Source organism: Haliotis rufescens, unplaced genomic scaffold (genome assembly GCF_023055435.1).
Source record: "Haliotis rufescens isolate VD_foot unplaced genomic scaffold, xgHalRufe1.0.p SCAF_11, whole genome shotgun sequence".
In the NCBI taxonomy this organism is placed as follows: Eukaryota; Metazoa; Mollusca; class Gastropoda; order Lepetellida; family Haliotidae; genus Haliotis; species Haliotis rufescens.
In genome coordinates this window covers 6,128,245-6,148,993 of record NW_025963791.1, presented here as the reverse complement: position 1 = coordinate 6,148,993, position 20,749 = coordinate 6,128,245, and the positions used below count along the sequence as shown (strand labels likewise).

The following is a 20,749-nucleotide window of genomic DNA, read 5'->3' as shown; positions in this document are numbered from 1 at the left end:
GTTTGTTATTAATTACTTTGAATACATTGTATGGCATCATTGGTTGTGGCTTTACTATTTGTTTGAATACTACCATTTGGTTTTATGGTAATTTATTGCTACCTTTAAAGAGGTTAAATAAGAACATTTGCATTCACACCATAATTATTTCTTTATACAGTCTTCGAATTCATGCATCCAGATTCTTCTATGAAATCATTCAGTAATACCTACTGCATACAAATGAGAAATAAAAACAGGTTTACTAGTATGATATAATCTTATGCTATTGTTATGCCACAATGATTGATTAAGGGCACACGGGTGACCAAGTATTCTATGGCGCTGCAATTCGCTGTACAGAGTTGCGTCCCCTGGGCACACCAGACACATATGACAGTGAGTTTGAATCCCGGTTCGCCCCGATTATGTTGTCAGCACTATACCCGTGCTCGTGGGTTTCACCAAAGTGGTGAACGTCTCAGACCTGCATCACTTCGGGCTTTCCTCCAACATTAAGCTGACACGCCCTGATATAACTGGAATACTATTCAAAGCGACGTTAAACCAAACTCCCACACTCACTCTTGTGTACGTTCTCTTTGGTTAACTTGGTTTGTGTTGTGATTTCTACCTGTTTAGTTTTGAAGTATATTTAGAAGAATGCTACTTTGTTCAACGCAAACATCGTGAATATATCATGCAACCGTATTATGATTTAGGAAAGTAATGCAAACTACAGACCAACCTGTTGATTTCCTATGTATCCAGAAGAAAAAAAAACATGTACAGGTGTATAATCTCTGCCGGAAGTTAAAATAACTGTGAAAGCAATAAACCATGAAGAACCGTAAACCGCCGCATGAAACGGTATGAATAATACATTACATACAGTGAACTACTTAAAACAATACTGTGCTCAACTGTGCACAGCAAGCGCCATACAGGTGATTATGAAGACTACTAATTACAAATTGCTCATATCAAACCCGCTGTTTTACATGTGTTGTTTATTGAACCAAGACATACTTTAGAGAAGCCTGGTATTCTATCGTGTTGAACAATAAGTTACAACAGCAGTGTGAAGGGAGAAAGATTGAGTGCGCGTTACAATCTTGACCTGAATTCCTCCCTGGAACCTTTCTCGCTGGCTGCCTGAATAACATACGATACATTGCAAAGGTAGTGCGCAATAGGCCTATTCGGGTAAAGGAGATAATCACTCACTCTCAGTGAAACAGCTTGAATAAGATACGATGTGCAGTATTGCAAGGTCAGTGCGTGATAAAGCTCAAAACTACGCTTATAGCTGAAGGAGATAATCGCTCAATGCGCAATATTTAATTTTTACAAAATATAGACCGGTTAATTTCAGCGAAAAGAGATCATATTTACTTCCCCTCAACATTTTTATCTCTTTTAAAAACAAAATGAACAAATTGATCTACATTACGAAACGTGGCGCTTGGTTAAAACATGTCCAGATTCAGTCACTATCATTTCATTTTAAAAACTCCAAATTTTTCAGAAAAAACAAAATGTCGCTCTCCTTCAGTCAAAAATATACTAACCATTATACCTCAAACAAGCTGTTTAGGTAAAGGTAGTGTCGCATTTTCGTTTCCATTTCGTAATATATTCCAAATCGTTGCCTGGACACAAAACAATACTTGTACATATAATCGTTCAGAAAATGACACATTTATCAAATTCAGGTAGGAAATGAGGGTCAAAGTTTATATACAACGGGTGATGAATATAATTTTAGTTCGCATTTAGTTTTGTCCCAACCATGTTATCAAAATAATTTCTCCATGTTGTAAGTTGAACAAAATAGCAGAAAAATATATAGTATTACCTACTATAACGGGAATGGTCATGGAATATTGCGTGTAACATTTCCAGAATCGAATTAAGTTGCATTTTATTATCTGCGATTATATATATTAGACCTTTTTATTTCTTGGCATTATGAAGCATACTTCTTGGTAACAGAATATCGCTGTCGTGACAGTACAGATGATTAAAACAGATCAAGTTGACCAAAATGAATGAATCAACTTATGTCTAATTATATCTAACATATTGATTTAGGAACTGTATTCACGATATAAATATGAAGAATATATTTTAATCTAATCAATAACTTGGAGACAGTGGACAATATTGTAAGCGGTAAAAGGTCTGTTGCATATCCTTGTCAACAACCCTTACACTTGCATGCATTGGTATTAAAGCTGTATGAGAGGATACTGGTGACCTTTTCAAGATGCATGGAGCAGTTGATCATGAGGAGAAAGTACCCCAGCAACTGATCAACACACACATAGATCTTTGTGTAATTAATGGGTTTTTGTGCGAACCTGAAGTGTGTCTAAAGGCGTAGCTGTTGAAACAGTGTATAATCATTCGAAGAATCAATACAGTTGTGAAACGCAGGGTTTGTCAACTTTAAGTGTTGTTCCGAAGGCATCAAGATCTCTAAGAAGCCTTTATACACCTACATTCCGTTAAGGTTAAAAGATGTCAATACGTCGTTAATTATAGTGCGCATAGCTCCTTTTTGTGTTTGGGAATCTTCAAGATTGAAGCTGAAGTTGAAGCGACTAACCTCCGACAGAGATGATTTCGTTTGGCCTCACATCATACAAATTCAAAAATGCTTCTTTTAAAAATCGAGCTTTCCGGTTTGGACATGAATACTTGCGAAATGTTTTTTTGTGTGTAAGGCTATCTACATGCGAACCATTGCGATGTTTTTGCAGAGATGAGAATAAACAAAGTATATACGAGTACTTGTATTCCTGAAAGTATTCATATTCTTAAATAATTTATATATAAGGACACATATCGGGATGTAATGATATCCATATTCCAAAATAAGTGTGTTCACAATCAAAAGTTCTTGTTTGTACTTGCATTGATTGAATTACATATGTCTGGATGTAAATAGACATCCATCGGTTTTAGCAAACCAGTATTTATAAACCTCCAAAGGTGACAATAAACACATGATGTAAGGACATCCAAAATCAATATGTACAATGCGTTGGAGTATAACGTTTGTGATATAAAGATGTTTTTACAACGTTATTCAACATTTTATAACACTATACAAACAACATCACTACTTATGAGTGTGATATTTGAAATATGACATTATCCGAAGTCAGTACAAATGCATTGTTCGTACTGTCACATCACACGATAAGTGGATCATACTTTTTGTAATAACTAATACTATATTTGGCGCTGAGGAAAAAATGTTATTTTTCACTGAAATCTTGGATTAAACCTCCTTTGCCACACATCATCATATTTCTGTATGAAAGAAATATCAAACGCCAGACATTATATTGCTACATGTAGTTGTAGCTGGTGTATCATGTCAATTGCGTGCTTTGACATTTCCAATGCCATGTTCAATCCGACTGAGTGTTGTTACAATAAATACCCCATGTCTCAGTATCGTATGCAGATAACCTATTTCTCCAACAGATAGACTGAGTTAAGGAACCACGTCGAAATCCTGAAAGTTGGGGTTCTTAGAGATGCTTGAAGAAAAGCTGGATTAGAGAGAGTTCGTTTCATCCATTTAAGGCGTCCTGGCAAAGCGATATTCATCCCTAAATGATTAATCATGGCACCGTCATTTTGCCAGTCACGGATGTAAAATCTGTTGAATGTTGACGTCGTTCATACAGAATTGCAAACCTCACGTATGAGCAATGCCGATAAAGCTTGTCGATCGTGCCATCTTTTTCTCTGTTCCTATTTCATTAGCCGACACGAATGTTTACAAAATAGCATGAAATACAATTTGTGCTTTTCACGAAAAGAATTCTTCCGACTAATACAGCCTGACCCTTTTACAATGCGTTACATAACTACTTCTCCGCAGTTTAAGACGTAAAAATAAAATGCTAAGAGAGGAAAATTGTCAGTTTCGTGATTATTCAATTATTACCCTTTTATTTTATAAACCGTGTTTAGAGAAACGAGAGTACTCATCTAGTTACATAATCATTTCGTCAATGCGTTACAGATTCATAATTTGTATTGAACATGGATGCAACATGCTTTTGAAGAGGTCGTCATCCTCTGTACGACCAAACATAAAATCGATATTTTTATAAGATAAAGTACCTTTTACACAGACGTAATTTGATAACGCGTGCTGCTTCAATGTTCGCTGCATTGCATTCTTTACTTCGAGACTGCGTCACTCACACAATTATGATATAATTTGTTTGAAGGCAGTTCCAGTAGTAACAGCAGAACTAATGTAAAAAGAAATTGCCCTTTACGATACGTGGGCTGTTCCTGTGATGTTGAAGCGTATGAATGTCGTGTCGTTGGGTAATAAAACCTGCATATTCGTGTGTAAGAAGGTTGAATGCCACCATTGAAACATGCAAGGTCTACAATTGATATGACTGAATATGCAACAAACATCAATCGCAGTAGAGTTATTGGGCAGTGATAATGTAATTTTATAAACACAGTGTGTTACATATGGTGTAACGTAGTTTGATGGCGGGTAAACAATTAAAGTTCAATGGTAATATAATGTGCTGGGTCATATTGTGTGCAGGAAGTTGATACGATTTCAAAATCCCCACCACCTGCTGAAATATGAAAGGACATCAAGACGTTATTAAGCAAACATTAGTTGTTTGTTTCTTAGCTGGTTTCTTTGTTTGTTGTTTAACGCCGCACTCAGCAATATTCAAGCTATACCGCGGTCGGTAAATAATCGAGTCTCGACAAGACAATCCAGTAATTGATCTGAACATCGATCTACACAATTGGGAGACGATGACATGCATCAATCAAATCAGCGAATCTGACCACCTGATACTGTAAGTCGCCTCTTACAATAAGTATAGGTTGCTGAAAGACTAATTTAACACGTACCTTCAAGGGGCAGCCAACATCAGTACTTCGGAGCCAATATAGTACCAAATACAGAACCAAATCAGAACCAAAAGAACAGAAATTGTCAAAGTACAATTCATTATCCTTTCAGATGCAATAGAATTACAAACAGACAGAGGTTCCAACAAATACAGACACCACCACAAATCATAGGCTAGACAAAACTATTATTTTTCAACAAACAACATTTTTGCTATTGCTCAAAAGAAATCGAACTCTCATAGAAGATAGCTGATTGGTAGCAATACCTAGAAAATCGGTTGCGGATAAAGCACAAATAGACCGATACTACCAGGGATCCATCTACAAAAAATATGCTTTTAACCTTATATTGAAAACAAAATCCACACCTAATTTACAAATGTCAAGTAAGTAATGCACGAGTTCACAGCATATTTTCATACAATGTGTTAACATTTAGAGGATATAGTATGAATGTTCATGTCATACTAGGCTTATGACACAAGTGACGTAACACAAGTGACGTGACACAAGTGACATAAACACGAACATAATTTTCTATTTATCACCGAAGAGGATGTCTACATCCAAAGACGAATTTTAGTGTTAAAGATCTATTCGCAACGAATGTCGTCAAAACTCTTCAGCTGTGACGTCGTTTCTAGTGTGACGTCATTATAAGATTCGCATGACGTCAACAATACAATTGTCTCCTGACGTGATCTGACCCTAGGACACATATACTTTTTATGAACCCTAGTATGTTTGCCGTCGTAGGTAATAAAGTGCCATTGTAATAAAAAGCATTGTCATTGTTGTGAACTATTGAATATGAACCCTGAACAGAGGGTTTAGCTGACGTCAATATTGCACGCGGACATTAACACATGATAAGCTATCTTAACACTACCAGAATTAACAATCAACAGGAAACAAATAAAATGAACTAAGTTGAGTACAAGCAGGAATGGCCTGACTCTTATCAGCAAGTGAGTGAGCGAGTGAGTGAGTTGGATTTGACGATGCTTTTAACAATATTCCAGCAATATTTCGGCGGGGGACCCCAGAAATGGGTTTCACACATCGTACCCATTGGGGGATTGAAACAGCTTGACCAGAGAACGCTTTAACCAATAGGCTACCCCACCGCCTCTTATTAAACATAAAAGCACTGATGCTAACTTATTGCATGCACAATTATAATGGATTGTTTTGAGATTCATTTCAGGCGTAAACTAGTTGATTGTGTTCAATATCATTCCACATTTCCGCTTTCATTTCCTGGTTTTTGCACTGATGCATGTCCGGGAACAATAACGTGTTCTTCGTAAAATTTGAGGCACATAAAAATTCCATTGTTTACGTAACAAAAACATGTTTGTAAATCAAATGGTCATTTCCTAAAGCGAGAACAATGACATACATGTAGCAAAACAAGTTTCATCAAAGCATTACAAATTGTTTTGAACACGCAACATGCATTTGAAGAGGTCGTGTACGCAGATCTAAAGTGTCATCAAAATACGCATATTTTACTGTGAGATTGCGTCACTTGATATATTTTCTTTGAAGGCAGCTTCCGACAACAACAGCAGAACGTAATGCAATTATACATTGCCCAAATCGATGCATGTGAGGTTTGTACTACTGTCTTGTAATGGGGTAATGGGAGTGTTCCTGTGTTAAAGGGTTATCTACACATTCGGCAAAGAATGTCACGACTGAAACATGCAAGGCCAACACTTGATACGGTTGGATATGCAACACAAAGGAAACGAAGCTCAACTACTTTGTTATCACAGAAAAAATAGCCCAATATTTCTGATATAAACAATGCCTTCACTTGTCTTGCAACGTAGAAAATTGTTCAATGACAATAACGACCAATATCAATGAATGAGTGTTACCTACGTCGTTTAGGTGAGCAAATTGGGGTCATAGCGGGAATAAAAGCCAGACATGCGGCGAAATAACAAGAAGAATCGCTTCATGTAATCAAGTCTACAAAACCATGTACCATTACGTCGAAAAAGTTTGCATTCAGCGGTTTTTGTGAGTGATAATTTGTGTATGATAAACTACATGTATGAGAGATCGAATGACTACACAGTCGAACAGCTGAGTAATTAAACAACGAAAAACATGTGAAAGAATTACATAAGTCTGTGTTAAAAGACATTCATAAGTTAACTGACCATAATATCTATCTTAAAGCTGGCTTCCTTCTTTATGAAAGTAAAATGTATTATATTTCTACAATTTCTATGTATTACAGAAATCTCCAGCAACGTATGTTGAGGTCAGTGTGAAAACAGATAGATTTTGAATAAATCTCGTGTTTTATGATCGATCCCGGGCCACAATCCTACAGCCAATGTGTAAATGACTGAAATATTCACTTAGGCAATTTTCGAATCGCCAAAATATTAAAAAAAATTACAATTGTTTTTCCATTTATAATATTATGATAAAGAATTCCAAACATTTTTATCCCCTCTTTCATCACCAAGTGACTGAAAATGAAAGTATTAAAAGAAAACTGAAGCCGGATATATATATGTATGTATGTATATATTTATTCTTTGCTCCTAATACTAGCATTATTGGTCTAATGTACATGTGATGTTTTAAGCCTTTTGAACTTCTTAATAACTAATTCAATCTGCCGGAAAATGTTTAAAAAGACTGAAATATGCTGGCGTTTTGTAAATTGTCTAAGTGAAAATTTTAGTCATTTTTCACATTGATTGATTTTACACATCGACTGTAACATATACAAGTCTGTGATGATGATGATGGCCGTAAACAGCACATACTGGACCAATAAATTATCGAGGAATTAATTACAGGCCGTCGTGACACAGCGGAAATATCGCTGGTTGCAGATAGGAAAAATTCGCTCGCTTCTTCTGATGGTAGTCGATGGTGGTAGATGTAACATATCTGTATCAGATCAAAAATAATAATGTTCAATACTATGTTATTGTTAATCTTGACAATGACGTTTGAATGAACATTAGTCTTAGTAAAGTCGCATTAAATGTAATTAATTGATTTGAGAACCCGTATTTAACTAATATATACAATGTCATGTATATTTAGGATTTTTCACGCCCTGACCAGTGAGTGAGCGAGTGGGTTGGCTTTTCTTAACACGTTTCACGTTTCTTAACAACGACACAATTGGAGTTATGAGCTTACACAAAGACGTTAACGATGTTACTGTTCTGCAGTGTTGCCACTCACAGCAGCGTTTCGCATTTGTATATCAAAGAAATGTGTTTGTGTAAGAATCAGAAGTGTTTCTGAAGCTATTAAAACAGTGTATATCACCTGAACAATCACATAAGTTGATAAATAGGGCGTTCAAAAACTCTTAGTGCCCTGAAGGTTTCAAGAACTCATATATTAATGAAGGGTAATAGATGGCAGAACGTCTTCTGAGTGTTCGTGGCTCCCTTATGTATATAGTAATGGTTTTCAGATTGTAGCAAATTGTCGTTCATGCTGCTTAGTTTAATCGTTTCGTCTCACTTGTCTACAAATGGAAAGATACTTTTGTTCAACATCGAAAGTTCTTGGACTTGAACAATGGTTTACACGTTATATAAAGTTCTAAATCCATATACCGATATTGTTTTAATGATGAGTAATGTTAAGAAATTAAGCAAAGTATATCTGAGAACTTGCACGTGTATTTTAAGATATAAAGACACATCCACATGAACACATGAATCTATAATTTAGGATAAAACAATATACAAAGTCAGAATGAACCAATGTCCAAAGTCAGTATGAACCTATAATTTAGGATAAAACAATATACAAAGTCAGAATGAACCAATGTCCGAAGTCAGTATGAACCTATAATTAAGGATAAAACAATATACAAAGTCAGAATGAACCAATGTCCAAAGTCAGTATGAACCTATAATTTAGGATAAAACAATATACAAAGTCAGAATGAACCAATGTCCAAAGTCAGTATGAACCTATAATTTAGGATAAAACAATATACAAAGTCAGAATGAACCAATGTCCGAAGTCAGTATGAACCTATAATTTAGGATAAAACAATATACAAAGTCAGAATGAACCAATGTCCGAAGTCAGTATGAACCTATAATTAAGGATAAAACAATATACAAAGTCAGAATGAACCAATGTCCAAAGTCAGTATGAACCTATAATTTAGGATAAAACAATATACAAAGTCAGAATGAACCAATGTCCAAAGTCAGTATGAACCTATAATTTAGGATAAAACAATATACAAAGTCAGAATGAACCAATGTCCGAAGTCAGTATGAACCTATAATTTAGGATAAAACAATATACAAAGTCAGAATGAACCAATGTCCAAAGTCAGTATGAACCTATAATTTAGGATAAAACAATATACAAAGTCAGAATGAACCAATGTCCAAAGTCAGTATGAACCTATAATTTAGGATAAAACAATATACAGGAGGTCAGAATGAACCAATGTCCAAAGTCAGTATGAACCTATAATTAAGGATAAAACAATATACAAAGTCAGAATGAACCAATGTCCAAAGTCAGTATGAACCTATAATTTAGGATAAAACAATATACAAAGTCAGAATGAACCAATGTCCAAAGTCAGTATGAACCTATAATTAAGGATAAAACAATATACAAAGTCAGAATGAACCAATGTCCAAAGTCAGTATGAACCTATAATTTAGGATAAAACAATATACAAACTCAGAATGAACCAATGTCCAAAGTCAGTATGAACCTATAATTAAGGATAAATCAATATACAAAGTCAGAATGAACCAATGTCCAAAGTCAGTATGAACCAATAGTTTAGGATAGGGCAATATCCAAAGTAAGTATGAACCAATAGTTTATGATAAAGTAATATCCAAAATCAGTATGAACCAACCGTTTAGGATAAAGCAGCATCCAAAGTCAGTATGAGCAATATTGTCATGATAGAAATATATTTACCAAACTGGGTATGAACAATACTTTTAAAATATATATATTGATATTTTCCAATGTTAGTATTAACAATAAGATCCAATGTTTATCCAATAATTACGAACGATACGTTGGGGTAAAAGGTTTGGGAAGTAATAAATTTATTATCCAAAGTCAGAATGAATGTGTCCATATTGTTATATCAAATGTGAACTTAATGACATTACATACATAATACCTCTGAGAATAACGGTATTTCTTCAAACCTCATTAAGCACTGATCAAGTTTTGCCAGTGAGAAGACGGATTATTAGATTAGATTACTCATAGATAAACCCCTCTTTGTCACCTACCCTTCTTTTCGTGCTTTGTAAAAAATATCATTATTTGTCTCCGCTGTCGAAATATCATTATATTCTTTTTGGGCACGTGAGAAATATCATCATCACACTGCACACATGCTATGTTCAGCTGATATCACTGGAAATCGGTTCCTTTGCCATTCTGATGCATGTCATGACTGGATGAGGGTGGACAAGACATCCCCAATGTCTGAGTGACTTATGGAACCAAGCTTCTCCTCTAACAGATAGACACAGTAAAGGAAATAGTGAGTTCTTTGTTACATGAACCAAACCTGGAGCAGTTCGTTTCATCCATATACAAGCGTGCTTGAATAAGTGGCATTCAACCACAACTGATCAATCACTGGCATCATCGTGTAGACAGGTTTTGATATCAAGTCTATTGAGCGTTCAGATCATTTCTACAGAACTGAAAACCGCACATGCAAGTCAACAAAGCATTCATAGATCTCGCAATTTACAGTTCTTCTCTAAGCTTTGGCTCCTTGTAATAAGATTACTGAAGAAATAAACCGTCTCAAAGACAAGCTGACGAGCAATTTTCAGATTGACTGAACGTTGTGGCATTAATAACACAAAATGAAATCTGTTGCTTCTATTGCCAAATGAATGCACACAGAGAAAATAAAACATAACCTTTGTCATTCCGCGAGACAAGCTAGTCCGACTAACGACCGGAGTAATTAAGAACATCTTAGACAGACATACATGTTTATACTCCCCATAAGACTCCTAACTTGTCGATTTACTTGCAAGTGATTCAAAGACAGATGCTTCATCTTCCCTACGTTGCTTTTGGGAGCTTGTCTGGTACAACAATGAGGACAAGGGCTATATATGGGTACGATAGATTTAATAAGGATTGAATAAAGATGTTTTATTACCCCGAAAGAATCATGGCAAATAACATGAAATAGGGTTTCTTTTATCCATCATCGTATACCATTATTATCAGATGCATCGCGCATCATCATTGTTTCGCTCTATAAGAAGTGATATTTATAATAGAATATTCACGATATTATAAGTCGGTTCTGAGACATTTGTTTGCAGCAAACAGGGGACAATGCCTCAGCATACACGATGCCATGGTCGTTAATGTTCATCAATAACGATAATCATTGTATTAAACAGGATTGAAAAATGTACTTAAGAAGCTGAAATCCTTTGATACCCGGAGACTGAGTATGGTTTTACGTCGCCTTTAGTATTATTCCAGCTTTATCAAGGAGGGTACAACACACATTGTACCCATGTGGAGAATCGAAATCGGGTCTTCGGCTTGACGAGCGGACGCTTTAACCACTAAGCGATCCCACTGTCCCACTTGTAATGAGCTCTTTGGGGATCTCAATACCAGTATCATTTATTAGATAAAGTAAATCACAGACCTAAATTGAATTTGGTCACACGTTGTTAAATGTTCGCTGCATGGCCTAATTTATTGTGACTTTACGTCACTTTTACATGCATGAAATAATATGTTTCGAATCAGTTCTTACAACAACATGAAAATAACACAATACTATATTGCCCCAGCCGATGCATGGTATGTTTCTACGGTGTAGAAATGAATCAATGTCGTGTCAATGTGTTATAAAACATGCATGGGTTTATCCACCAATATAGAACGTCCGCATTGAAATATGCTGGATTTGCAAGTGATACGATTGAATAGCCAACACAAAGGACTACTGCCAGGGTTATCACAGTAACGTTTATGTTATGAGATAATCACAATAATTAACTTACGGTGTAACGTAGACTAGGATAGCGGAATTATAAAAGTTCAAGCTTTCAAGAGAGAGAAAATATTTCAGATCAATATTTAAGAGTGAGTGAGTGAGTTGGGTTTAACGCCGCTTTTAACAGTATTCCAGTTATATCACGGCGTGTCAGCTTAATGTGGGAGGAAAGCCCGAAGTGAAGCAGGTCTCAGACGTTTACCACTTCGGTGAAACCCACGAGCACGGGTATGGCACTGACAAACCTAGAAACATAATCGGGGCGAACCGGGATTCGAACCCACAATCATAGGTTTCTGGCGTGCCCAAGGGACGCAACTCGGCACAGCGAATCGCGGCGCCTCAGTCGACTGGGCCACCCGTGCCCCCCAATATTTATGAAACGCGAACCATAGACACATAGGTAAGTATGTACGTTTAGAAGAGATGTTTCCAATGTGTCTCGCGTAATGACAAAACTAAAAATCAGTCAAGTGTTACCACTGTGTCTTTATTCTTATCACGATATGCTGCATGTATTTCCGAACTTTACACGATAATCCTGCACAAGACAAATGGTACATCTCGATTCATGGATCTATGACGTCACATGCGATGCGTTCATGAGCGTCGGTTCACGCAACATAACAGTATGTTCGTTTGTGCATCGAAACAATCTAATATCTCTTGAATGTGAGTAATTCTTCATATTATAATCAACATGTATGGCATTCGTATGGCTTCTGTTGTCGGTGAGTATATTTCTCACAGTGAGGTGACGGTGAAATGGGGTTTAACGTCGCCGCCAAGATAATTGCACTTATATAGCGACGTGCATGTACGTGTGTGTGTTTGTGTGGCTGCTTGTACTAGTCCGGACTGATGCCGATATATAGTGCTAGCTCACTGAGATACCATGCCGCAGTATACAGTATACTGACTCCGAGCCGACCAGTCCTTGTTTTAGCCCCTTAATGCCGAGCGCCAGACAGGGTAACAACAAGTACCATCTTTTAACGTATTTTGGTATGACGCGGCCGGGGATCGAACCCCGGACCTTCCGCTCTCCGGGCGAACGCTCTACCACTAGACCACGGAGGCGGCCCTTCTCACAGTGGGGTCGGGTAGAGCTAGTATGTGAGAAAAAACAACTTTACACTAGTTTCATCACTAAAATAGCCATACAACAGTCGAACAACAAACATTCGAATCTGGTTATGATGGTTTGGAAGCCCAGTGGTTAAAGCGTTAGCTCATCACACTGTCAGACCTGGGTTCAATACCCAGTGTGGGTTACATACAAGAGCCTGTTCCCGACCTTCCATGCCGCGATATGACCGGAAGATTGCTGTATGGGTAGACATCGATAATTCAATCTAAGTGCTTCTTAATCCCAAAACGAAGGTGAACAATTGACTTGCTTTCGCATGTGTTTGTGACGGAAGCCTCCTGTGGGGCAGGATGCGCTCACCATGCGAACACCTGGTAAGATCACTATTTCATAGTGATTCCTTAACACATGCTTATGGTGTAGTCGGAATCGTACAATGCTTTCAGTAGACATTTGTTCATGATGATCATGATGTAGTCGGAATTCACAAATGATTCAGCTTTTAGCAAAGATTTGTTATGCTTATGCAAAGGGTTTGTCGCATTTGTATAATGAACTTTCCCACAATATCTATACAGTTAGTGAATAACCGAATGACAAGTTTGTCCTTCATAAAATTAATATATTCTTCTCTACTAAAGCTTATATATATATTGAGAACTACTTCTTCATATTAGGCTCTGGATCGCCTCCTTGTACTAGTGGTAGAGCGTCCGCCCGGAGAGCGGAAGGTCCGGGGTCGATCCCCGGCCGCGTCATACCAAAAGACGTTAAAAGATGGTACTTGTTGTTACCCTGTCTGGCGCTCGGCATTAAGAGGCTAAAAAGGGATTGGTCGGCTCGGAGTCAGTAATGAGTATACTGTGTCTGAGTGGGGTATTCATGTTAAACTGCGGCATGGTATCTCAAAGGGCTAGCACTATAAATCGGCATCAGTGCGGACTAGCACACACACACACACACACACACACACACACACACACACACGTTCATGCACGTCGCTATATAAGTGCAATAATCTTGGACGCGACTTTAAACCCCATTTCACCTCACCTCACGTCATATTAAGCTCTATATACTTTACTCAAACATGAATAGTGTATTGTTGCTTTTTATGTATTTCGGTCTATTTACTGAATAAACATGCCTGTCTGTTTGTTTGTCTGTCAGTTTTGTGGCTTTCATGTACATTATCACCCACAAGGGTTTTTTAGACGAAAGTCCTAAGTGGAAGTTATAACGGGTGATAATTTAGAACGCCAAGCCTTTGAGAATCCTCGATAGCTTCCTTTTATGTAAAACGGATCGGGTTTTAGCGCAAAAATAGCGACCACCGATAACCGTCGACTCACTCTCAGTGTAAGGACAGGGCGATGTCAACATCTGTTCGTTATGTAGAACTTTGCTTTTCGCTGTAAATGATCTACGACTTGTTTCGTAATAACATATATTCATTACACCCATAACTATAAGGTCTTACAACGAACGGTTAAAACTATAACCTAATAATCACAGAAACGGATACGGCAATCAGGAGACTTCCTGGTGCATTTCCATATTGTAAGTTAGGTAGTAATTTCAATTACGGAAACCTCTTCCATGGGCCCTTATAACCTATACGTCGGTGCCTTTTCCAACCATTTACGATTTCTATAAATAAATCACGCTGTACATTGACCGTTTTAATACTTTTTAGTATAACCCATGGTATCGTTAATGAACCAGTTTTTCCCTTAAACAGGCACCATGCTGACACAGCCCTTAGCTTTTATGGGAATCTAATGTCAAGAAACTGTGCACCCTTGCCGGATGTAGACACTGCTTAAAGGTAGAGCTTTAGCATACGGCCTTTACTCACGAGGCGAGCCCATATCATTAGGGCCATCCCGGTCGGAATTATCCTCGCATATCCGTCAAGGCAATACCACGCTGAGGCACACAGTCGCAGTCCCCACAGTCCAATCATAGCTTAATTTATGAAATCCATATGTCACCTGTGTACATATTATACGACTACCACAACCACACAGGGAATTCGGCCACCATGTTTGCTGGCTTCGAGGCTTGACGCCATTGTTCTCGTGTGTCCTCGTTGCGTGACATGCGCAGTCGATGACAGATAGTGGGAATGGGATTGTGGAACACGCTTTGCCAGGTGGCCTGGTTATTATATCATCTGTCTATCCCTCAGTAAGGTATCCTGGTCACTCAATGGGTCAGTGCTCTTTTTGTACTGATCTTCGACAGACATGCCCAGAAGGAAATTGATCTCACCGGGTATGACGCAAACGTTGTCATAAGAGGACTGTGCTCTGATTTCTACGGAAAATCTGTTCCTTAGTCTTAGATTTCTTCGATTGCATTTTTTTCATAAAACACGATGTCATAATAGGCTTACAAAACGAAGAAGGACACAGGTTCGTGTATGAAACAGTGCCCGCACTTTATGAATAAAACAACATATACCAGCTCATGGATGACGAGGGGGCACGGGTGGCCCAGTCGTCAAAGGCGCCGCGAGTCGCTGTGCAGAGTTGCGTCCCTTGGGCACGCCAGAAACCTATGTTTGTGGATTCGAATCCCGGTTCACCCCGATTATGCTTCTAGGTTTGTCAGCACCATACCCATGCTCGTGGGTTTCACCGAAGTGGTAAACATCTGAGAACTGCACCACTTCGGGCTTTCCTCCCACATTAAGCTGACATGCCGCGATATAACTGGAATACTGTCACTCATGGACGACGATTTTAGAAAACCACTCGGCCAAAGCAGATACTGGTAGCAGAAGGGTGTTTTGAGAGTTGACAAACAAATAGTCGCGGCCCGGGTTCATAACCCTGTGTGTGTAGCAATGGTATCAGGTATGAAGTGTGATTAAGAATGTTCGCTAGTCTGCATTCGGAGTGTGATTTTTTTAAAAGCGATATTTCCAATTTAAAGAATTCAAACTGTCCAAATGTAACACAGATTGATGTTGTGCGTTCTATTGCCTAAGGTGCGGTAATAAACTACCACGCAAATTCACATTTTATCATAGAAGCATGTAGTGAAATTAGTCACCGTATTAACAGTTCTCTTTCAAAGTATTTTTGATATTGTTTAGCTTTTATTTTACTTTTTTACCATGTATGGATAAAATGTTGATCAATAATAAACATCATCTTTTGTTAATGTTAGTTTGCTTATTTTTGAGCAAATAGAAACGTGGGTATTGACGCATTTTCCCCAATTTGTAACGTGCAGTGACATTGCATTTGGATAAAATACGTGGACAGTGCTAAGATGACAACGACGTTACCATGATGTGTTCAATAGTTCAAAAAACGTTAAGGCACTACTCCCATTACCAAAGGTTGACTTAAATATCGTTAAAAGCACTCCCAGTTCCCGTCAGTTCGAATTGCGCAGTGAACACAAATTCGCACCAGCAGATATGGTCAGTACAAAGATGTTCTTCAAAGGGAACTTGGAAGTATGTGCAGTTGTGAGTGAGTGAAGTGTTACGACTATCGGTACAGTGGTCATGATTAGAACCGTCAACACCAATTACAGTAACAAGGATGAACTTCAATTCGTTAAATGCCTGGATTCGAACCAATGCGTAATTCGTGACTAGCAGAAGAATTTAGTACTGGCCCATGGACTACTCAGGCAATAAGGAAAGGTAAAAGCAAAACAGGTTCAAAAGCCTACCAGATGTAGACAGTATTGCAAGACTAACCCTAACCCTAACCCTAGCACTAAGGAAAGGTAAAAGCAAAACAGGTTCAAAAGCCTACCAGATGTAGAAAGCTTTGCAAGACTAACCCTAGCCCTAACCCTAACCCTAATCCTAACCCTAACCCGAACCCTAACCCTAACCCTAAGGAAAGGTAAAAGCAAAACAGGTTCAGAAGCCTACCATATATATAGAGCATTGCCAGACTAACCCTAACCCTAACCCTAACCCTGTTCAGAAGCCTACCAGATATAGAGAGCATTGCAAGACTAACCCTAACCCTAACCCCAACACCAACCCCAACCCTATTCAGAAGCCTACCAGATGTAGACAGCATTGCAAGACTAACCCTAACCCTAACCCTGTTCAGAAGCCTACCAGATGTAGACAGCATTGCAAGAGTAACCCCAACCCTGTTCGTATGTAAATAATACTAACCCAGTTTTTGAAATCGTTTTAGTGAGCGGTTAGTGTTTTCACAGTTTTTAGCAATATGACAGCAGGAGACAACTAGGAGCACAAAAGCGTTGCCATCTTGGGAATCGAACCCGGTCTTTTGGTAAAAGGGGATATGGATGTATAAGGCTCAGAAACTCGCTGTGCAGAGGTGCGTCCCTTCGTCCTACCAGAATCGTATGATTATGGGTTCGAATCCAAATTTCGCCCCTGTTATGTTTCTAGGTTTGTCAGCATCATACCTGTGTTCGGGGTTTCACCAAAGTGGTAAATGTCTAGGATTTCACCACTTTGGGCTTTCCTCCCTCATCAAGCTGACACACGGTCATTTAACTAAATATAGTGTTCAAAGCGGCGCTAAACTCAACTCACTTTCTTAAACTTCGGCGTGACATGTAAACAATTGAACCCAAAGACCTTTAGGAAGTACGACATCTGAATTGGTAATCAAGTTTACTATCCTGAGTAAACAATATTGATCTGCCTTGACAGTTATGTTGCGCATGATCAATATACACGCGAAGTCGTAATAGCTACCTACTTTTTCTGAATTCATATACTGTCCTCTGCACAGACTTTAACGTTGAATAAATGAAACATTTTTTAAGTTCAAACGCATACAACCTCCAAACAAGTTAGTAACTTGATGTTTCGTTAAGTGTTAAATTATGTCACTCAATCAAAAAATAACAAAATGAAGTGAAAGGGCATTACATCAATGGTTGTTTTGGTTTGTAGCCAGCGGCAATATCGACACACTTTATTGAATGACTAGCCAGGTGTGATCTGTGGTCAGGCCATGCATTCACAGATAAATGTAAGCGCGATGTTTTCCGCATCTGTAGCAACAACACAGAGACGTTACGTGGGGGCAATCAGTCGACGTGTTGTCGGTGATCACACAGCGAGGTAGAGGGTCGGTGGCGTAGAAGAGCAGACTGGGAATAGCGCCAGTCCGTTTAATGAGAGAGTTTGGTTTGGTTAGTTCGTTGTGTACTCCTGACTTAACCCGAGATCTGTGGATTGGCTGATTCCAGATATGATGATATGATGATCTACCTTTACAGAGACTTGATGAAAGATGATATGGCCACGTCAATAATTGTATCGTGGAAAGAGATGTGTTGTGTGGTTTTTGTGCGGAGGAGTGATGACAAATATGGGAGAGCGGTTGGAGAGTGGTACGGAATTGGAGGGAGAGCTGTGGGAGAGAAGTGAGAGAATGAGGAGAGTGGTGGGAGGATTGTGGGGTCATGGTGGGAGAGAGTGGTGGGAGAGCGATGAGACAGTTGTGGGAAAAAGAAAAGGAAGGGGAGCGAGAGATGGTTCGACAGTGGCCGTGAAGCGGTGCGAGAGTGATGGCGTAATGGTTGGAGAATAGTGGGAGAGAGATGGTAGAGTGATGGGAGAGAGGTGCGAGGGAGATGGTAGAGTGATGGGAGAGAGGTGGGAGAGAGATGGTAGAGTGATGTGAGAGAGGTGGGAGAGAGATGGTAGAGTGATGGGAGAGAGGTGGGAGAGTGATGTAGAGTGATGGAAGAGAGGTGGGAGAGAGATGGTAGAGTGATGGGAGAGAGGTGGGAGAGAGATGGTAGAGTGATGGGAGAGAGGTGGGAGAGAGATGTAGAGTGATGGGAGAGAGGTGGATGAGAGATGGTAGAGTGATGGGAGAGAGGTGGGAGAGAGATGGTAGAGTGATGGGAGAGAGGTGGGAGAGTGTTGATAGCGTTTTGGGAAAGGGTTCGACGGTGATGAGTAGACTCGTGGACTTAAGGAAGAGTTGCGTGAGAGAGGTGGGTGAGTGGTGGATGTGTGGTGAGAGGTGGTGGGAAAATAAATTTGTATTTTTCTCTTGAGGCAAAGCAGTGCTAAAGTGGTGTGTGTGGTTGGGGCGGGGAGATGATTTAACAGCCTAACAGTCTTTCTGACTCCCTCGGGGACGTCACAAGACAGCAAGGTATGACTGGTCAGGGATGTCTGGTTGGGTCAAGGACATTTCTAATAAAGCCTGTAGCTCTATGTAAAGGACATGCTGAGTCTAAGAACTCAGAGCCAAAAGAGCTTTATTTATGACATTTCGCATACCCTCTTGAACTCCACAATAACGCTTTGACGACCTTATGATATTAATAGAAAACGATCTTCCAGAAACATCATTTTGAGAAACAGTTGTAATAAACAATAATAGCATAGTGTGGATATAAAACTTCTGATTCACTGTTTAGTGCTGGTGGCAATGATCAAAACGCCACCTGACACCACAAAGCCATTACATTTCATTACCGTTAACGTATTTCAGTTCTATTTCAGTGTTAATCAATGGGGCTATTTCTAGCAACAAGATCACACCGGTGTCCAACACAGCACACTTCATCGCACCAAAAAATTAACCAAAACAAAACAGCCGTAACATAAGAGCATAATCATAAATCATGGCTTACCTGAGCTTGGTCACGACTGACACCAATGTCCAGCCAGCTTCCTGAGTGTTGACCAGTGTCCGTTGGCATGCGTTACCTTGAGACAGCGACTAACGGTATGCTTAAGCCTACAGCTCAGACAAACCGAGACGTGCCTTGTCAAAGATCGTCTCAATAATTACCGTTATCCGTTGATCACTCCCTAGATTATTATCATAACCCCAATGGAACATGTCAGCCTGACACACAGCTTTGTTTCGTCAACCTCTTTCACGGTTATTGCCCATGGATATACGGCCTTATTGATTTAAGTACATGCGTGGTGACACACTATAGTTAATGTAACTGTTCTTCATTGTGATTAGACAGCGGGAGTTGTCCTTCTTAAACGGGTTCTTGGGGTTGAAATCCCAGTGCTTGCATTATGTGTCGTCAATACCTTCCTTAAGAGTTTTTTCTCCAGGTGTAATTCAATTCAAATTCAATACAACATCACATGTGCTAGTATGTAACTGTATCACTGTTGGCAAGCATGACAGTTTTCTTAAAGGGGTCCTTCCCCCATATTCAATTCAAATCAGTTCAATCAATTATTTTTTTTATTTCTGTTCGTGAGGCTAGTGGCCCATATACATACATAATATAGTATTACAGCAATAAGATACCAGGTTGGTACATATACAGGATAGTAATAATTATTTTATAACACGTCCCTAAATCCATGGGCGACATGGTTTAAATTTTGAGTTTTCGAAACAATTTTTTCGCATTTTTCTTCCTTAGTATGTATACAACATGTTGAATTTTGGAAATACCTTTGACCGAGACTGGCCACAACATGGAGAGGCTCTGGACAAATGGGTTTCCAGAATTATAATGGGACGTGTTACTGGTTAGTTTCCCTTGTAATTTAGGATATTATAATTTCAAATAACGTGTTTAGACAGGTGTTGTTGGGTCACATGTAGGGATTTATTAAAAAGACATAGGATCAACAAAGGACTGTAAAGAACATTGCCCGATATGCTTTACAGGGAGGTACAGTTCTCGAACACTTTTATTAACTGGACAAAAGTCCGGCTGAACCACTCTTGAGTTATAATTATGCTCGTTTTCATACTTCATCA

The 20,749-nt window shown here is 38.8% G+C and overlaps 1 protein-coding gene across 1 annotated transcript in view; it reads right to left on the bottom strand.

Annotated features, from left to right (window-relative positions):
• LOC124134290 (receptor-type guanylate cyclase Gyc76C-like) overlaps positions 1 to 19,707 on the bottom strand; it is a 199,144-nt gene extending 179,437 nt beyond the window's left edge. The window contains exon 1 of the mRNA XM_046499028.2: positions 19,644 to 19,707. The gene's annotated coding sequence lies outside the window, so the exon portion shown is untranslated. The remainder of the gene's footprint in view (positions 1 to 19,643) is intronic.
• Positions 19,708 to 20,749: the final 1,042 nt, after the last annotated feature.